Source organism: Aethalodelphis obliquidens, unplaced genomic scaffold (genome assembly GCF_003676395.1).
Source record: "Aethalodelphis obliquidens isolate GAN/ISIS:26980383/991018 unplaced genomic scaffold, ASM367639v1 scaffold14, whole genome shotgun sequence".
Taxonomy (NCBI): domain Eukaryota; kingdom Metazoa; phylum Chordata; class Mammalia; order Artiodactyla; family Delphinidae; genus Aethalodelphis; species Aethalodelphis obliquidens.
The window spans coordinates 27,478,439-27,485,334 of NW_020837958.1; positions in this window are offsets into that span (position 1 = coordinate 27,478,439).

Sequence of the window (6,896 nt, forward strand, 5' to 3'; positions counted from 1 at the left end):
CCCAGCAAGGTAACTCTTTAGGAATTAACATTTCCTTTTAATCCTGTAAGGAGTCACAATTACCCACTGCTTGCCTGTTGGACTACATAGTCAATATGTCACTTTGATGTATAACCCTTTGCCTCAAAAACTTATATAACTGCTTTGACCTCTAATGGGTGGAACGGCTTGCAGGATCTTAGTTCCCTGACCAGGGATCGAACCCGCGTCCTCGGCTGTGAAAGAGCAGAGTCCTAACCACTGGACCACCAGGGAATTCCCCTCAGAGCTTTTTTTTACATTTTTTTTCTGTTTTCACATCTTTTTTTTTTTTTAACATCTTTATTGGCATATAATTGCTTTACAGTGGTGTGTTAGTTTCTGCTTTCTAACAAAGTGAATCAGTTATACATATGTTCCCATATCTCTTCCCTCTTGCATCTCCCTCCCTCCCACCCTCCCTATCCCACCCCCCTAGGCGGTCACAAAGCACGGAGCTGATCTCCCTGTGCTATGAGGCTGCTTCCCACTAGCTCTACCTTACGTTTGGTAGTGTATATATGTCCATGCCTCTCTCTCACTTTGTCACAGCTTACCCTTCCCCCTCCCCATATCCTCAAGTCCTTTCTCTAGTAGGTCTGTGTCTTTATTCCTGTCTTACCCCTAGGTTCTTCATGACATTTTTTTTTTCTTAAATTCCATATATATGTGTTAGCATACGATATTTGTCTTTCTATTTCTGACTTACTTCACTCTGTATGACAGACTTTAGGTCTATCCACCTCATTACAAATAACTCAATTTCGTTTCTTTTTATGGCTGAGTAATATTCCATTGTATACATGTGTCACATCTTCTTTATCCATTCATCCGATGATGGACACTTCGGTTGTTTCCATCTCCTGGCTATTATAAATAGAGCTGCAATGAACATTTTGGTACATGACTCTTTTTGAATTATGGTTTTCTCAGGGTATATGCCCAGTAGTGGGATTGCTGGGTCATATGGTAGTTCTATTTGTAGTTTTTAAAGGAACCTCCATACTGTTCTCCACAGTGGCTGTATCAATTTACATTCCCACCAGCAGTGCAAGAGGGTTCCCTTTTCTCCACACCCTCTCCAGCATTTATTGTTTCTAGAGTTTTTGATGATGGCCATTCTGACCAGTGTGAGATGATATCTCATTGTAGTTTTGATTTGAATTTCTCTAATGATTAATGATGTTGAGCATTCTTTCATGTGTTTGTTGGCAGTCTGTATATCTTCTTTGGAGAAATGTCTCTTTAGGTCTTCTGCCCATTTTTGGATTGGGTTGTTTGGGTTTTTGTTATTGAGCTGCATGAGCTGCTTATAAAATTTGGAGATTAATCCTTTGTCAGTTGCTTCATTTGCAAATATTTTCTCCCATTCTGAGGGTTGTCTTTTGGTCTTGTTTATGGTTTCCTTTGCTGTGCAAAAGCTTTTAAGTTTCATTAGGACCCATTTGTTTACTTTTGTTTTTATTTCCATTTCTCTAGGAGGTGGGTCAAAAAGGATCTTGCTGTGATTTATGTCATAGAGTGTTCTGCCTATGTTTTCCTCTAAGAGTTTGATAGTTTCTGGCCTTACATTTAGGTCTTTAATCCATTTTGAGCTTATTTTTGTGTATGGTGTAAGGGAGTGATCTAATCTCATACTTTTACATGTACCTGTCCAGTTTTCCCAGCACCACTTATTGAAGAGGCTGTCCTTTCTCCACTGTACATTCCTGCCTCCTTTATCTAAGATAAGGTGACCGTATGTGCGAGGGTTTATCTCTGGGCTTTCTATTCTGTTCCGTTGATCTATCTTTCTGTTTTTGTGCCAGTACCATACTGTCTTGATTACTGTAGCTTTATAGTATAGTCTGAAGTCACGGCGCCTGATTCCTCCAGCTCCATTTTTCGTTCTCAAGATTGCTTTGGCTATTCGGGGTCTTTTGTGTTTCCATACAAATAGTGAAATTTTTTGTTCTAGTTCTATGAAAAATGCCAGTGGTAGTTTGAGAGGGATTGCATTGAATCTGTAGATTGCTTTGGGTAGTAGAGTCATTTGCACAATGTTGATTCTTCCAATCCAAGAACATGGTATATCTCTCCATCTATTTGTATCATCTTTAATTTCTTTCATCAGTGTCTTATAATTTTCTGCATACAGGTCTTCTGTCTCCTTAGGTAAGTTTATTCCTAGATATTTTATTCTTTTTGTTGCAGTGGTAAATGGGAGTGTTTTCTTGATTTCACTTTCAGATTTTTCATCATCAGTGTATAGGAATGCCAGAGATTTCTGTGCATTAATTTTGTATCCTGCTACTTTACCAAATTCATTGATTAGCTCTAGTAGTTTTCTGGTAGCATCTTTAGGATTCTCTATGTATAGTATCATGTCATCTGCAAGCAGTGACAGCTTTACTTCTTCTTTTCCGATTTGGATTCCTTTTATTTCCTTTTCTTCTCTGATTGCTGTGGATAAAACTTCCAAAACTATGTTGAATAAGAGTGGTGAGAGTGGGCAACCTTGTCTTGTTCCTGATCTTATTGGAAATGCTTTCAGTTTTTCACCATTGAGGACGATGTTGGCTGTGGGTTTGTCATATATGGCCTTTATTATGTTGAGGGAAGTTCCCTCTATGCCTACTTTCTGCAGGGTTTTTATCATAAATGGGTGTTGAATTTTGTCAAAAGCTTTCTCTGCATCTATTGAGATGATCATATGGTTTTTCTCCTTCAATTTGTTAATATGGTGCATCACGTTGATTGATTTGCGTATATTGAAGAATTCTTGCATTCCTGAATAAACGCCACTTGATCATAGTGTATGATCTGTTTAATGTGGTGTTGGATTCTGTTTGCTAGTATTTTGTTGAGGATTTTTGCATCTATGTTCATCAGTGACATTGGCCTGTAGTTTTCTTTCTTTGTGACATCCTTGTCTGGTTTTGGTATCAGGGTGATGGTGGCCTCGTAGAATGAGTTTGGGAGTGTTCCTCCCTCTGCTATATTTTGGAAAAGTTTGAGAAGGATAGCTGTTAACTCTTCTCTAAATTTTTGATAGAATTCGCCTGTAAAGCCATGTCGTCCTGGGCTTTTGTTTGTTGGAATATTTTTAATCACAGTTTCAATTTCAGTGCTTGTGATTGGTCTGTTCATATTTTCTATTTCTTCCTGATTCAGTCTTGGCAGGTTGTGCATTTCTAAGAATTTGTCCACTTCTTCCAGGTTGTCCATTTTATTGGCATAGAGTTGCTTGTAGTGGTCTCTCATGATCTTTTGTATTTCTGCAGTGTCAGTTGTTACTTCTCCTTTTTCATTTCTAATTCTATTGATTTGAGTCTTCTCCCTTTTTTTCTTGATGAGTCTGGCTAATGGTTTATCAGTTTTGTTTATCTTCCCAAAGAACCAGCTTTTAGTTTTATTGATCTTTGCTATCGTTTCCTTCATTTCTTTTTCATTTATTTCTGATCTGATTTTTATGATTTCTTTCCTTCTGCTAACTCTGGGGTTTTTTTGTTCTTCTTTCTCTAATTGCTTTAGGTGCAAGGTTAGGTTGTTTATTCAAGGTGTTTCCTGTTTCTTAAGGTAGGATTGTATTGCTATAAACTTCCCTCTTAGAACTGCTTTTGTTGCATCCCATAGATTTTGGGTCGTCGTGTCTCCATTGTCATTTGTTTCTAGGTATTTTTTAATTTCCTCTTTGATTTCTTCAGTGATCACTTCGTTATTAAGTAGTGTATTGTTTAGCCTCCATGTGTTTGTATTTTTTACAGATTTTTTTCCTGTAATTGATATCTAGTCTCATAGCGTTGTGGTCGGAAAAGATACTTGATACAATTTCAATTTTCTTAAATTTACCAAGGCTTGATTTGTGACCCAAGATATGATCTATCCTCGAGAATGTTCCATGAGCACTAGAGAAAAATGTGTATTCTGTTGTTTTTGGATGGAATGTCCTATAAATATCAATTACGTCCATCTTGTTTAATGTATCATTTAAAGCTTGTGTCTCCTTATTAATTTCATTTTGGATGATCTGTCCATTGGTGAAAGTGGGGTGTTAAAGTCCCCTACTATGAATGTGTTACTGTCGATTTCCCCTTTATGGCTGTTAGTATTTGCCTTATGTATTGAGGTGCTCCTATGTTGGGTGCATAAATATTTACAATTGTTATATCTTCTTCTTGGATTGATCCCTTGATCATTATGTAGTGTCCTTGTCTCTCCTAATAGTCTTTATTTTAAAGTCTGTTTTGTCTGATATGAGAATTGCTACTCCAGCTTTCTTTGGGTTTCCATTTGCATGGAATATCTTTTTCCATCCCCTCACTTTCAGTCTGTATGTGTCTCTAGGTCTGAAGTGGGTGTCTTGTAGACAGCAAATATATGGGTCTTATTTTTGTATCCATTCAGCCAATCTGCGTCTTTTGGTGGGAGCATTTAGTCCATTTACATTTAAGGTAATTATCGATATGTATGTTCCCATTACCATTTTCTTAATTGTTTTGGGTTCGTTATTGTAGGTCTTTTCCTTCTCTTGTGTTTCTTGCCTAGCGAAGTTCCTCTAGCATTTGTTGTAAAGCTGGTTTGGTGGTGCTGAACTCTCTCAGCTTTTGCTTGTCTGTAAAGGTTTAAATTTCTCCATCAAACCTGAATGAGATCTTTGCTGGGTAGAGTAATCTTGGTGGTAGATTTTTCTCCTTCATCACTTTAAATATGTCCTGCCACTCCCTTCTGGCTTGCAGAGTTTCTGCTGAGAGATCAGCTGTTAACCTTATGGGGATTCCCTTGTGTGTTATTTGTTGTTTTTCCCTTGCTGCTTTTAATATGTTTTCTTTGTATTTAATTTTTGACAGTTTGATTAATATGCGTCTTGGCGTATTTCTCCTTGGATTTATCCTGTATGGGACTCTCTGTGCTTCCTGGACTTGATTAACTATTTCCTTTCCCATATTAGGGAAGTTTTCAACTATAATCTCTTCAAATATTTTCTCAGTCCCTTTCTTTTTCTCTTCTTCTTCTGGGACCCCTATAATTCGAATGTTGGTGCATTTGATGTTGTCCCAGAGGTCTCTGAGACTGTCCTCAGTTCTTTTCATTCTTTTTTCTTTATTCTGCTCTGCAGTAGTTATTTCCACTATTTTATCTTCCAGGTCACTTATCCGTTTTTCTGCCTCAGTTATTCTGCTATTGATCCCATCTAGAGTATTTTTAATTTCATTTATTGTGTTGTTCATCGTTGTTTGTTTCATCTTTAGTTCTTCTAGGTCCTTGTTAAATGTTTCTTGCATTTTGTCTATTCTATTTCCAAGATTTTGGATCATCTTTACTATCATTATTCTGAATTCCTTTTCAGGTAGACTGCCTATTTCCTCTTCATTTGTTAGGTCTGGTGGGTTTTTATCTTGCTCCTTCATCTGCTGTGTGTTTTTCTGTCTTCTCATTTTGCTTATCTTACTGTGTTTGGGGTCTCCTTTTTGCAGGCTGCAGGTTCGTAGTTCCCATTGTTTTTGGTGTCTGTCCCCAGTGGCTAAGGTTGGATCAGTGGGTTATGTAGGCTTCCTGGTGGAGGGGACTAGTGCCTGTGTTCTGGTGGATGAGGCTGGATCTTGTCTTTCTGGTGGGCAGGTCCACATCTGGTGGTGTGTTTTGGGGTGTCTGTGGACTTGTTATGATTTTAGGCAGTCTCTCTGCTAATGGGTGGGGTTGTGTTCCTGTCTTGCTAGTTGTTTGGCATAGGATGTCCAGCACTGTAGCTTGCTGGTCGTTGAGTGAAGCTGGGTGCTGGTGTTGAGATGGAGATCTCTGGGAGATTTTCGCCGTTTGATATTACGTGGAGCTGGGAGGTCTCTAGTGGACCAGTGTCCTGAAGTTGGCTCTCCCTCCTCAGAGGCACAGCACTGACTCCTGGCTGCTGCACTAAGAGCCTTTCATTCACACGGCTCAGAATAAAAGGGAGAAAAAGTAGAAAGAAAGAATTAGTAGAAGTAGAAAGAGAGAAAGAAAGAAAGGAGGGAGGGAGGGAGGAAGGAAGGAAGGAGGAAAGGAAGGAAAAAAAGAAAGGAGATAAAGTAAAATAAAATAAAGTAAGATAAAATATAATAAAGTTATTAAAATAAAAAAAATAATTATTAAGAGAAAAAAAGAAAAAACTTAAAAAAACATCAAAAAAAACGGACGGATAGAACCCTAGGACAAACTGTGGAAGCAAAGCTATACAGACAAAATCTCACACAGAAGCATACACATACACAATCACAAAAAGAGGAAAAGGGGAAAAAATAATAAATCTTGCTCTCAAGTCCACCTCCTTAATTTGGGTTGAGTCGTTGTCTATTCATGTATTCCACAGATGCAGGTACATCAAGTTGATTGTAGAGCTTTAATCCGCTGTTTCTGAGGCTGCTGGGAAAGATATCCCTTTCTCTTCTTTGTTCTCACAGCTCCCAGGGGCTCAGCTTTGGATTTGGCCCCGCCTCTGCGTGTAGGTCGCCGGAGGGCGTCTGTTCTTCGCTCAGACAGGACGGGGTTAAAGGAGCTGCTGATTCGGGGGCTCTGGCTCACTCAGGCCGGGGGGGAGGGAGGGGCACGGAGTGCGGGGCGAGCCTGCGGCGGCAGAGGCCGGCGTGACGTTGCTGCAGGCTGAGGCGCGCCGTGCGTTCTCCCGGAGGAGTTGCCCCTGGATCCCGGCACCCTTGCAGTGGCGGGCTGCACAGGCTCTCCGGAAGGGGGTGTGGATAGTGACCTCTGCTCGCACACAGGCTTCTTGGTGGCGGCAGCAGCAGCCTCAGCATCTCATGCCCGTCTCGGGTCCGTGCTTTTAGCCGTGGCTCGCGCCCGTCTCTGGAGCTCCTTTAAGCAACGATGTTTTTTTTTTTGGTTTTTTTTTTTTTTTTTTTTTTTTT